Source organism: Prionailurus bengalensis, chromosome D3, assembly GCF_016509475.1.
Source record: "Prionailurus bengalensis isolate Pbe53 chromosome D3, Fcat_Pben_1.1_paternal_pri, whole genome shotgun sequence".
NCBI lineage: Eukaryota > Metazoa > Chordata > Mammalia > Carnivora > Felidae > Prionailurus > Prionailurus bengalensis.
This window is the reverse complement of record NC_057356.1, coordinates 61,815,998-61,830,404: the sequence shown is the minus strand read 5'-3', so window position 1 is coordinate 61,830,404 and position 14,407 is coordinate 61,815,998.

The window sequence follows — 14,407 nt, the reverse complement described above, 5'->3', positions numbered from 1 at the left end:
GCATCAGGCTCTGTGCTGACAGCTCAGAGCCTGGAATCTGCTTTGGATTCTGTGTCTCCCTCTCTCTCTGTCCCTTCCATGCTTATGCTCTGTCTCTCTCTCTCTCAAAAATAAATAAACATTAAAAATCATAATTCTTTTCATAAATTTCTTTTCATAATTCTCCATCAGACTCAAACCATTGGAATGTCCTTTTCTTTCTTTGTTTCCCACATTCATTCACTGAATCTTTTCAGTACTTGATTTGTAAGGTTTCTAATATCCATGTTTTCCTCATTACCAGACTACTAGTTCTAGCCCTTAAATATTTGTGTGTAGAGCAATTTTGTGCACATATTTACGGGACACCTAAAACCTAGATGTGGGAAATTCATTGCTGTGTAGACAGAGATCTTACCCTCTAAGGAGTTGATAGTCTAATAAACTCTGGTTTGATTCCTTTCCGTTTACCCTGTCTCTAATATATTTTGCCTATTACTTCCTTTTTATTTAATTAGTACACCATTTGAAACATGTTTCCTTCATGTTTTGACCACCTTTACTATTAACCTATTTTAGAGAGGTTGACAATTATTTGCGTTTTGAAGACTACAGTTGTGTCCCAGTGTCTCCCTCTAATATTATCACCTGTTTTATTTTTCATAAAATCTACTGTCATTAGACTTTTCCATTACTCTGTCTCTCAAACATGCCACATGTAATTTATCCCCATGGTTCTTGATGACTAGCTTGTCATCATTGATGTGAGCCTAAAATTCTTGCCTCTTCCATGGAGCCTTCCCTCTGTACCCAACACAACCTTAATAGTTTTCCCAGTGATTTTTTTTTTTCCCATCTTCCATCCCCATCCAACATTGAGCCTTCCGTTCATTTTTTTTTTCTTTCAAACAAGTCACTGTTTCAAAATCTGTACATTTTAATTATTTGTCTTGTTTATGGAGTACCTCCATATTAGGAGGTGAGTTTGAAGAGGTCAGGGACTTTTGTCCATTTTGCTCACTATTAATCATCAGTGCCTGAAATAGATTGTGTCATATATTAGGCACTCAACAAATCCTTTTAGAATGAATGAATGGATTAATTATAGTAATTCAACCTTTCAGATCTTTGATTTTCTAGTATGGAAAATGATTATTTGTTATATATGTTTTATAAATGTGTTTTTTTGTGTGTGTGTGCACATGCATGTATACATATATACATGATTTTTTAATATACATAATGTAAGTAAATCTTTACTTTGGATTTAATTATGTATCATTAAATTAAATGGACTCTTGGCAAAAATCCAAAATCTAGTATCTTATATATAGAATCTAGGGGAGAAGGGGTTAGAGATAAAATTTGTTTTAAATTAGAGCATTTCCTCGGATTAGGGATTCTTAATCTTTTTTGTTGTTCCTGTTCCACTATTGACCCACTAAGAAGACTTTTTAGATTTTCTTTTCCTATTTGCTTTCCTCCCTCATAAAATTTTAAGACCACAGATATACTATGTATGTATTGTTGTCTTTTAAGGGCAATAATTATTGTAGTATCTAAGATTTTTTTTTCTCATTTTCTCCTCAAAACAATTTTCACTTCTTGGGGGCATTATTGTTTCCATTGAGAATGCATGCCTCAGATAATAAAAGAAATATATTTTAAAATGAAAGCAAGCATATGTCAACTCCTGTGGTTAATAATGTCCCTATGCTGGGGCACCTAGGTGGTTCAATCAGTTAAGTGTCCGACTTCGGCTCAGGTCATGATCTCGTGGTTCATGAGTTCAAGCCCTGCGTCAGGCTTTTGTGCTGATAGCTGAGAGCCTGGAGCCTGCTCCGTATTCTGTGTCTCCCTCTCTCTCTGCCCCTCCCTGGCTTGCACTCTGTCTGTCTCTCTCTCTCTCTCTCTCAAAAAAAAAAAAAATTAAAAAACGTGGTGTTTATGCTATAGACTAACAGTTCTTGTACTTGAGTATGCCACTTAGAGGGTTTGTTAAAACACTATTTTCAGGGCCCCTCTCGCAGAGCTCCTGATTCACTAAGTCTTTACTGGGCCTGAGAACTTGTATTTCTCACAGGTTTCCAAGTGATGCTGATTGCTGCTCAGTGGATCACATTTTGAGAAGCACTGCTGCCAGAAAAAAAAAAAGTTACTAAATATTACGTTTGAAATATTCTGCTATTATAATAACTAAAATTTCAAGGTTTAAATAGATTATTAAAGGTCATGGCAAAATCTTTTCCTTCAAGACATTGAAACATTATGCTAGTGAATACACAGTGGATATGGCAGATACGAGGATAGAGTGGAGTTTGTTGTCTCTCAGCCCAGTGACTTCATACGTAAAAGATTCTCGTGGTAAAATTTCAGGCCAAGGGGACCTTCCTAGAGACTTTCCACTTAATTCAAGGGTATCAACCTCTTTTGTACATGTAATAGTTACTCTTATTTCCTCTTACCTCCCTAAATAAACTAGGTATTATCTCTCAAAGAAGATTTAGGGGAGTTTGTGTGAATAATGCAAAATTTCATGGTTTCTTCTAAGTGGTATAAAACCTAGGAATGCCAACAGATGACTGTAGATCAAAAATTATTTCGTCTGACTTGGTGGAACGACAAAGGGTCTAGAGAAAGATATGAATTCTAAGGTAAGAGTTTAGATAAACATATAAAGTGAGTCAATATTATATCCAGTTGAATTCTTTCAGTAGTAAATGACATAAAGTCTAAATTCAATTTGCTTAGTCTGGATGAATTTAATCTATCAGTTGTAGGGTGAGTACATGAGATATATATAGTTCTTTTTTTAAGGATAGTACCCAGAAGAGAGGTGGATTATAGAAGTTAAAATGGAAATATTTTCAAAGTCCAAACACATCTCCAAAGAATACAAAAAAATCAGTTCCTTTTTGATACTTAACAAGTGCTGTACAACTCAGTCTATCTCAAACTGTGCTTTTGTGTCTAAAAAAGCCAGGCTGCAAATTAGCACTGACTTGCCTTTATTACGCCCAGGGGTATTTAGCCCAGACTAAAATGCATGGTCTTTTACTTGCATGAACACCTTTAAGATGCAAGACAAAGTGAAATTTTAAAAATAGAGCTTCAAAGCCTAAATAACAAAGAAAACAGAAAGCCCATTTGATTTGGCCACTTCTCTATCTTAAGGATCATGCTATTGATCCATTGCACATAGATTAACTCCTATGCACTACCACTCATTGTCTGAGATAATCTTGTATTTGCCTGCACAGCATTCCACCTGGTTTCTTGGATAACAATACCCAGGAAATGAGGGAGGCTGTGGCAAAGCCCTGGATAAAGAGAGACTGCTCTTTGTTTCTCAGACCTCACTGTCTTCTCAGCTTTTCCTCCCTCTGCCTTTCATTTCCGTGTTTGCCAAAGAAAAGAATTAATAGAGTGGAAGTTTTAGATCTGAGGCAGGTTTCATTGGCATGGATGCTTTTTCCCGACCTATTCTCAGCTAAGTGGCAGGTCACTGGGAGACTGTCTATATGCTAAGTTGCTCTTTTGCTGAAGGCTTTTCTGAGAGGGGAATTATTATTTGCCAACTGCTGAAAAGCAGACATTTTATGTGTCCTTACTTTAGAAAACCCTTCAAAGCTGTTTATCCCCATGTTGGGATTGAACAACAATTTAAAATGACCAGAAAAATAAGTCACACTCTGAATGTATACAGCAAGTATTCTTCATCTTCTGCTCCTATATTCAGCTTACTTCCAGCCTCCCTCTTCTCTATGCCTGTAGAATGGGCATCACTTCACAGTGTGCTTAGGAGGAGAATGTATTACTATTTTAATCTGTTTTATTAATCTTTAACATATTATTATAGCCATACAGTTCTACCTGAAATGTAGTTAAGAATTCTCATCAGTTACCCCCAAGTCTCTTCCTTAGTACTCTGTGGACTACATTTTTGCAAGTCTTAAGTGAATAGTTAGGTGAGCAAATAAACACAATTATGTCCATACTCTAAATGCAATTTAAACACCTACAGAAGCTGGAAATGAGATTTCTCATGCTCAATTACACAAGGCAGAATTTCACATTTTTCAATAATCTAATGCAAAATTTCAGTGCTTGTCATTGTACACCAATAAATGGCTCCAGATTCCTCTGTCCCCCATACCTTCCGAGTCTCATACCTCATTCTCCTATCAGATTAGTTCACTTAAGATTTAAACTATGTCTTCTTCCTCATCTATTTGAAAGAAAACATGTTTTTTCATTTTACTCAAGACTCAAGCTTGTAAAAATTCTTGGACGGAAAGGAATATTTTCATTCACTTTTTTGTTTGATCTATTTATATGTATTTTTCTTCAGTATAAATCTATATTCATGGATAAATATTATTTATATATATAGATTAATGCATTCATGTCAATCGATATTTATACTTATAGGTGATGTGTATCCTTAAGTATTATTTATACACACACAGGTGTATATAGAAACACATTGTATATTCCTATGTGTGCACACTTATTCTTGTGAAATAATTAGAATATGGTGCTAAATCGCTTTTATTTCTTAGTGGGATATTTTAAACTAAGATATAGTCAGGTAAATGGCAGGGTTAAATTTGTAGTTTCAATTTGAGATTTTTAGATGTCTTCAAATTTATGAACTAATCATCAGCCAGAGATGTCTGTTAGGATCAGAAATTAACATCATTGTTATCTAGAGAGTATAATGAATTAAACTCACATGGGAACATTTTGAAACTCAAATGAGGCCCTGAAGTATGTGCTGATCCTCTATCCTCTTCATCGCCACCTCCCCTCAGGCCTTCTTCCACCTCCTTCTAAACCACTGACAATACCTTCTAAGTAGTCTGCTTCTTGGCCACATCTTGAAATTTCAGTTTTTCCTATGAAGAATACAGTAAAGGGGCATCTGGGTGGCTCAGTTGGTTGAATGTCTGACTTCGGCTCAGATCATGATCTCGTGGTTTGTGAATTCGAGCCCCATGTTGGGCTCTGTGCTGACAGCTTGGAGCCTGCTTCTGGTTCTGTCTCTCTCTCTCTCAACAATGAATAAATGTTAAAAAAAAAAAAATGAAAAAAAAAGTACAGTAAAACCTGGGTTTGCGAGTAACTTGTGATGCAAGTATTCTACAAGATGAGCAAACATTTCTGATAAATTTTAACTTGATAAACGAGCTATACAAGTAGTGTATATGAGTAGTACATGATGCTGAGTGTCACATGATCACAACTGAGCCAATGGTTCTTGAAATTTGTTTTGATATACAAATGCTTTGGATTACAAGGATGTTTCCAAAACAAATTATGCCCGCAAACCAAGGTTTCACTGTACCCTAGTTATTTTCAATATGCTTAAATTTTATCATGTCACAACTCTATGTAAAAATGCTTTTCTTATGTCCCGGTGTTTGTGGGTAAAGTGAAAACACCTTAATATGTCACATGATGACTTTTTCAAACTGAGTCCACATTTCCCTGGACAGTTGACTCGGTTTACTGTGTACATTCCTCTTCAGACAGTACTAAAATTTTTAGTTTTCACAGAGAATGCCAGACTTTCATATCTCCCTGACTGGTCACCTCTGTTTAATGGTAGAATTCTGCCACTTTGTATCCTTTCCTAGCTTAGATGACTTTGTGAACTTCCTGATTTCATTTAATACATTTTTTATAGCAAGCTTTAGATTCATTCATCCAGCCCATATGCATTGAACTCTAGCCTAGAGTTAGAGTAATAGAAAAGATAAAGTCCATGCCCTCAAGATGTTTACATTCTAGTGAGAAAAGACATATCACGGTCAAGCAAAAATATAGGAGATACATTCAAATAGTGATAAGTAATAAGGAGGGTGTAGAGCAACCAGGATGGGGGGGGGGTAGCTACCTTTGATCTACTAGACAGAAAGAGACTTGAGAGATAATGCATTTAAAGTAATATCAGAGTAAGAAGGAGGCAAACCTGCACAATGCCAGGGGAAGAACATTTTGGGTGGGGATGAAGAGGAAGCAAATAAAATGGTCCCAAAATGATCAAGTCAGATATGAGGACATTTCCCAGGTCACATAGGACTTTATAAGCTATGTAATATCTATGAATGAATTTTTTTTTATTTTATTCTAATTGAAATAGTAAGCCACTGGATGGTTTAAACTGTGTATGTTGGGGAGGGGCTCCATATATTCAGTTACATGCTTTCAAAAGATTATTCTGGCTTTTCTGTAATACCAGTGAAGAGTTGACTGTGGAGAGGAGCAGAGAAACTGGGTAGAAAGCCCTTTCACTAGTCCAGATGGCAGATGATAGTAGTTTGGATGAGAGGTATAGTAATGTACATGGTAAGAACTGAATAGACTCTAGATGCATTCTACAAGTAGGTTGATAAGAGTTGGTAATGGTGGAGGAGTGGCAGAGAGAAAGCATCTAATAATGAGTCTTAGCAGCAGGGTGGATGGCAGTAGCACATATCGAGTTAATAAAGACTGACAGGAAATTAAAAAAGCAGCCTTGGCAGTAAAATTGAGAGTTCTGAATTAGACATATCAATTTTGGAGGTGCTCATATATATCCAAAAGGAGGTGCCATGTATTCATTGGACATATTAGTTTAATTATCAAAGAAACAATTGAGTTGGAAATTATTTTTGAGGACTCAACATTATGGAAACTGCATTTAAATTTATGGAGTTAGATGACCTCATTTTAGCATAGACTATGAATAGAGAAAAAGGCCAAAGCCTAAGCCTAGGACACTGTAGGATTGAGCTGTTAAGCAAAAGAGGAGGAAAAAATTTAGGTTGAGAAGAAAAGAGAGAAAGAATAAAGGCGTAAGAGAAACAAACAAAACAGAGTGCAGTGTCTAAAATACTTATGGGGAAAAACTGTATTCTAGGAAAGAGGGAGTGGTCAGCTGTGTTAAATGTTGGAACACATTCATTGTGTTGAGAACAGAAGACTACAACTTGGATGTGTACAAGGTGATTTGTGACCTTGCAAAGAGTTACTTAGAGAGTAGTGGAAACGTAAGTCAGATAATAGTGAATAGAGAAAGAATGAGAGGTGAGAAAATTGAGACTGTGAGTAAAGAAAACATTTTATTTGTTTCACTCTTAAAGGAGGCAGAGACTGAGGTAAAGGATGGGAAGAAAATGAGGTCAAAGGAGGATTTTTAAAATGTTACATTTAGGCATGTTTTAATAATTACGAAAAAAATCCTGTTTTAAGGGAGAACTGATAATATAAGAGAAATGGGTGAGGGGAGAATTGCAGAGTCAATGTTAGGCCTTGAGTACCAGGAAGGTGATGGGGATTCAGGTCCCATTTGGAGGGGTTGACTTTAGATAGAGGCAGCAACATCTGTTTCATAATAATGAAGGAGAAGACAAAGTAATTTGGGCAGAGATGTATGTGAAATGATGGAACACTTTACATAGATACATAGATAAGTCCATTTTTTTGTCTATTTTCTTAATGAAAAATGAGAGGATGTCATGAGCTGTGAGAGATGGACTGGATAGAGGGATTTGGATATTTGAGAGGAAAATAGAACATATAGTAGTTTTCTACAATGAGAAAGAAATTAGGAAGGTGTAGTAAGATTATCTTGACGTGTTGATAAATTCAAGTAAAATTAGTCAGTAGAGTTATATGATCTATAATCATATTTGGCTTTTAAGTATATGTATAGAATAAACAGTTTGTTAGATTTAACAAGACTTTTCAAGTAGGGTTTATAAACCCTAAGTAGGGCAAAGGACAGAAGTGTGAAAGGTATTTACAAGTGTGTATTTATACTGCTTGACCACAAAACCTACATAGATTAAGAATGGAGATAAAGATGTCATTGGGATGGCAGGGAGTAGAAAAGTTGTAGTCAACTGGCTGAATGTGAAGGTCTAGTGTAAATGATCTGGAATAGCTAGGTGGTGGTCAGAAAGTAAGATACTAAGATTTGATATTTCATGGCTATGGGTGATGGTAAGGTCAAGATTATAATAATGGGAGTGAATGAATCACATGATATGAATGGAAAGCTCATTGGAAATGACGAGGCCAAGGAACTGAGAAGCTAGGATTTGGGATACCTAAGTAGATTTGGGGCATTTTGAGGTAAAAGGTGAACCAGTGAGTAGGCAGCTTGAAATCAAGTTTTTGGAGGGACATACTTATTGATTCTGGCATGTTTATTTTACATTTATATTCTCTTTTTTTTCTTTTTTTCTTTCTTTCTTTCTTTTTTTTTTCTTTCTTTCTTTCTTTCTTTCTTTCTTTCTTTCTTTCTTTCTTTCTTTCTTTCTTTCTTTCTACATTACTAAGCAGTAACTTCTTAATGATGTGAGCACCTCCCTCGTCAAAGTTGTCTTAAAAAATCAAGGACAACACTTAGTTTATGTAAAACAAAACAAATAAAGAACAAATAAAAACCCTTGATATTTGGTAATAACCAAAGAATGAATGATTGAATTATAATACATAACATTTTAGAAATGAAGGAAGACGGGACATACATTTCAATGTATTTATCTTGTAGATAAAATAATTGAGACCTGTAAAATAAATTACGTAGGATCACATGGCTTATTAGTGCATTAAATAAGACTAGATCCAGATACTAAGACCAATGTGTTTTCCAGAAGAAAACTCTTAAATATATGCTCTGCACTTAGATTTCAACATTATCAAAAGTGGGTAAAGTGGCACGAATAGAGTTTGAATCAAAGTCTCAGTATCATTGACGAGATAGAGCTCATGTGCAAACTAACTAAGAGCCAAACATAACTTTGTCCCAACATTTTGGGCATCCACAATTCTGCTGTATTTCCTCCAAAGCAAAATTTGCAAAACTATAGTATAGCTCTGTGATTGCTCTAAGTAAACTACAGGCTAGGGAAGCTAAGAATTGAATCAAAGTGTTACTTTCACAATGGGACATGAAAATCTCTGGCCAGATGTAATTGCTGGTAGAAGAGAGAAAGAAATTGGACACATCAATACAACATGAGAACAATTTTGAGGGCCATGATAAAATAACCTACGATGTCAGGACCTAGGCGGTTTCACCATGGAAAGATCACATCAGCAGAGAGAGATATGGATGAATTCTTAAATTCTTATTTTTCCCTACCCCATGATGTTGGTTGCCTTTATGATTGCATTGGTCAGTACCCAAGCACATACTAGCATCATATCAAGTTTCAAACTCCAGGTTCACAATTCTATTTCCAATGGTTCCAGCAAGGTCTTAACTATTGCTTCAATTGGAAAGATTTCTTAATTAACTTCACTTCTTTCCCTGCATTCTTCAGCTTAAGAGTTCTCAAGTGTCTTCTATGCTCTAGAATTTATTTATTTTTTTAATGTTTTTTTTAAATTTTATTTTTGAGAGACAAAGTATGAGTGAGGGAGGGGCAAAGAGAGAGGGAGACACAAAATCTGAAGCAGGTTCCAGGCTCTGAGCTTTCAGCACAGAGCCTGACATGGGGCTCGAACTCACAAGCCATGAGATCATGACCAGAGCCAAGCTGGACATTTAACTGACTGAGCCACACAGGCACCCCTAATATTTACTTTTTTAATGTTTATTTATTTTGAGAGGGAGAGAGTAACCGGGTGAGGAGCAGAGAAAGAAGGAGGGAGAGAATCCCAAGCAGGCTCCACACTATCAGCACAGAGCCTGACACAGAGCTCTATTTCAGGAACCATGAGAACATGACCTGAGCTGAATCAAGAGTTGGATGTTTAACCAACTGAGCCACCCAGGTGCACCTATACTCTAGTAGAATTTAAAGAGCTGGTCAGTTATCATTAATAAGCATTGTTTAGTTTTGTTTTGTTTTTACTATGAGTTTTCTTGCTTAGTAATGATTCAAGTGGTTTCTGTTATCAGAAAAATAAAAATATAAATATAATGACGAGAGATTAAGAGACAGAGTAGGTGAAATGACCTTTGTTTTTCATTTTCCTTTATTTTCCCTAAGGAGTGAATTCTATCTAAGTGTTCCTAATGAGTGTATGAATGTGCACTGTTTACATTCGTGTATGTATGCATGCATGTATGTTATGGAAGAGAAAGACAATGGCATATTAATTTTATGGGTAGCCATGGCACTAGACTCAGGGTGGCGAAACAAAGCAATTTAAGCAAAATTTATAGGTCAAGAAATGTTATTTATGAAAAAAAAATAATCTGTTAAATAGAAGATATGTATGGCTGTTGGAATCAGACATTTAGGGGATAAATTCTGGATGTTCCATTTATTACTGTCTTCATTTTCCTTCCCTATAAAAAACAAACATGTTATCTTATAGATGTGTCTGGCATAGTAAGTGCTAAATAAATGTTGGTTCCTTTCTTGCATTTCCTGGACCTGAGAGATGCCCTATTATGAAATCAAATGGTCAAATAAAAAAATGCCATTTATGTATCTATCTATGAATCATGACACTGAAAGTACATAAAGTATACATTATATTAAATCTATCCCTAAAATACTTAAAATTGAACTAAAAGGGAAGATATTCATAGAAATAATTATAATTGAACAAATAATAAATGCTTGGAAACCTAATCAGCTTTTCAAATAGTGCATTAGAAATGGTAAGATTACTCTGCATATTAATGCATATAAGATTGATGAAAATAGAGGTTAAAATTGTACTTACAAATTTTTAGATACTGTTGGGGGTGGAGGATCATAGTGACTATTTACTTCAACCCTCTGATTTTAAAATGAGAAAATAGAGATTCAGACATATGATGTGATTTGTCCAAATCATGGCAATAGTAAGTATTGGAGCAGTTAAGTGAAGCAAGAACAGAAGCAGGATCTCTATGGAAGTAACATCACCAAATTATATTCAGTGGAAGAAATATATGTTCTAAGTCCATTTAATTCATTCTTAATTGCTTTAGTATACAAATATACTCCTTTGACCTACATAAAATTACTTTCAAACTTAGTCCATCTGATTATGATATGAACATTGAAACCATTGAAACATACAGAGGGTAATATATTTTGGGTGTTGTATGAGGGAGAATGATTCATTTTTATAGCTACCTAATGAGATATATTAACTGTTGTCACTCCCACTTTTGCTGGGATATTCTGTAAATGCAAAGGTTCAAAGATACTATTAGTAGTTTCAAGAGGAACTTCCAAATTGATGATTACTTTAGACTAAGGGGGCACAGAGGTTGACATCAAAGTCTGGTGTTATGTGGCTTTGGTTAATCAAATCTTTTTAGAAAAGTAATGAAAAATAGAAATATTAGATTTATGGAATAGAAGTCCTAGTTATTAAGATGTATTAGAAGCTAACTTCTATATTTTTATGGTTAGCAAAAGCTAATCCTATGTGTTACTAATGAAGTAACAAGATAAGAATGGGCTTTCTTTAGTAAGCAGTTTTAGTCACTAGTAGGTAGCTATCATGTGGAATACAGAGAGATCTGAGAAGAAACTCATTTTTCCCCAGTGACTCCTGTATTTGCAAGATCTTCCTCTTTCTGGCCTCTAGGCCAGATCCCTGTTTTCTGACAAAATGTAGTCCAATGAAACACATACAGGGAAAATAAAAAGCATTCCTACTCAAAATGGCACAGGATAAACATATGTAACTCATACCATATGAAGTGAAGTTGTCAGAAAATATTAACAGTTTCCAAAATGACCAGGATAATTAAAATGACTTCAGTGAAATCTAGGAAAGCTATATTACTTGTCTTTAAAAGCATGCTAGGCAGCTCCCCATTACACAATACATATTTTTAATTCCATCTTTATTGATGATCAAATATGATGCAACATGATAATCCTATGTTATCTAGGCATGTATTTTAGGACTTTTTTCAAGCATACTAGCATAATATGTTAGTATGGAATAAGCTTTGCCTCTCACCTAATATAACACCTCTTTCTTTCTGAAGCCCTCCTATCATACTTCAGTACATTTTTTTTAACTTAAATATATGGTGTCTTATTATTACTTGTTATTGAATCTCTATCACTTTAACTGGATTTCAGCTTTTTAATGACAGATAATGTTTTATTTTCCTTCATATTTTGTGTCCTACATAGTAACTAAGTCAGACCTTGGAGATATGGTAGTGGCCTGGGGAGATCCTATTTTTCTAAATTGAATAACATAGTCTTACTTATATCTTTTTAATCCAAAAGACAACGTTAACTGATGTTTTAGATAATGGAAGACCATTAACAACATAATACACGTTGAGACTTAAGTGTATTAGAAAACAAAAAGAATGGTGATACCTTTTTATTTTCTGGATGGCTTGACTTATGCAAGGGAGTTGAGCGAAATTTGGCAGAGCTCTCCTTCCCTAAATTGATGTCTTCTTATTTGTATGATTCTTAATACTCCGAATAAATTATATCTAAGAGGTAATTACTGTTGTAATTCATAATCTATCCAAATAGCTATAAAAACCATTGTCAGTTACCATCTATTTCCTTATGAAATAACTGTAAGTTACATCAGAAAAGGGATGGCTCTACAATACAGTTCTATGTCTATTCCAGGTAGCTCACAACAAAATTGTCACTGAATCTTTCTAATTACACCCAAAAAATGTGCAGAACACTTTTATGGAATAGAACCCTTAAATTCATCCAGTCTTAAAACTAGAAAAATTTTGGAGTAATTAATTTTACAGAAGAGGAGAGGGTAGTCCAGAATTGGAAAATGACTTGACCAAGGGCACAGAGTCTATTCTTCAAAATCTCCATGATTGTATTATAATTGTGTAGATTCATTTGGGTGGCCCTACAATAGTGGTTTTCAAGCAGGGGTGATTTGGTCTGTCATTTGACAATGGAGACAGTTTTGATTTTCACAATTTGTGGGGAGGTCTCTACTGGCAAGTAGTTTCATAGAAGCCAAGGATATTCATAAACATTCTATAATGCACAGAACAGGCCCCTACAATTAAGAAATATAAGGCCCAGAATATCAACAGTGTCGAAGATAAAAACCCTATAATTGATAGAAAAGAAAAAAACAAAACAAAATCTTGTGTGATTTATGTGATCCCTCTCTCTCAAACTAACTTCTGTGCTTTCCTATTCCGTACCCATGGCCATGTATATGTCTATCAACTCCCATTGTCCTACAATTCATTCTCACACACATTAAAATGGGAGTAGTGGTAAGGATGGATGGGATTTACTGCTGGGAAAAACAAGGTTGAACTTCATGGCCGTATCCAAATTCTATTATTTAAAGGAGGTTTAAAGAACCCCAAAATCTTCTCCATAATTCTTTTTTCTTAGAAACCAGGCACTTATAAGTAAACTCAGTTGTGGAAACATTTTGGAAATACTAAGGAATTTTGCTGTTAACATAAGGCACCAATAAACAATAAAATCTAGGACTTAAGTGGGAACATCAAAATGCTTGCCTCAGGCTCCATTCTGACCTATTCCATTTTTTAAGCCTTTATATATTCAGTCTTCATAGCATCTCAGTGTAGTTAATTGTTGAGGATACCATTTGTCACTAAGTAACAATTCTAGACTCTTAATAAAACTTATGTCTGATGGTTCATAAAACCAAATCACAGGTCCCTTAAGACAGACATTGGGGTCCAAATTAAATATAAACAAGTTTTTTTTCCTATAAGATGTTGGTATTACTGGGTTCTTTAGGCGTATTTACATTTGATAGAGGAAGTGAAGATTCAAGATGAGGATCCAGATTCTCTGGTTTAATCAGCAATGTGAGGTTGATTCTTATCACTTCCAAATTTCATTCTTTATCTTTTCATCTTTTCTCCCTATTCTTTTTCGATAGATTAATGTTGTCAATTCTCTCCTTATAACCCATCCTGCTCTTAGGAAAGGATCTTTCTTAATATTAATGTAGTCTGATATGTTATTTTTCCTGAGGAAATTGATGAATATGGATAAGGAAAGTTTTTTGAAGGACAGTTGGTAGTCTACCTTACCTACTATAGATTTAGTCAAGCTAGCCTGGGGTAGAAGTTAGTTTGGGGAGAATAATGGAGGAGAGGATTTAATAGATATCGTAAGACTAGATTCTGGATTCTAGAAGAAATTAAGCTTTGAAGGTAATTGGGAAGGTCATGACTAAGTCAGCATGTTGTGAAGTTGGATAAAGTGTGACATGACAAGTAGAATTGGGTAAGGAAGAAATCATAAACAGAATAATCATGTATTAAGATACTTTCTGCCTCTGTTCCCTTACTATATTCTGATTTCTGTCCAAAAGCCCTTTCTCTCCCTTTCTTCCATTTCCAACTTTTTTTTTTTCTTAAATCTCCTGTATTTCTAGGCTTGTAATGTGAAGTAGATACTCATTGAGACTTGTTTGACTGACTGGTTATGTCTTCTTGTTTCACCTCCATTTCAACATTAGGCTACCTAGCAACAGAAGA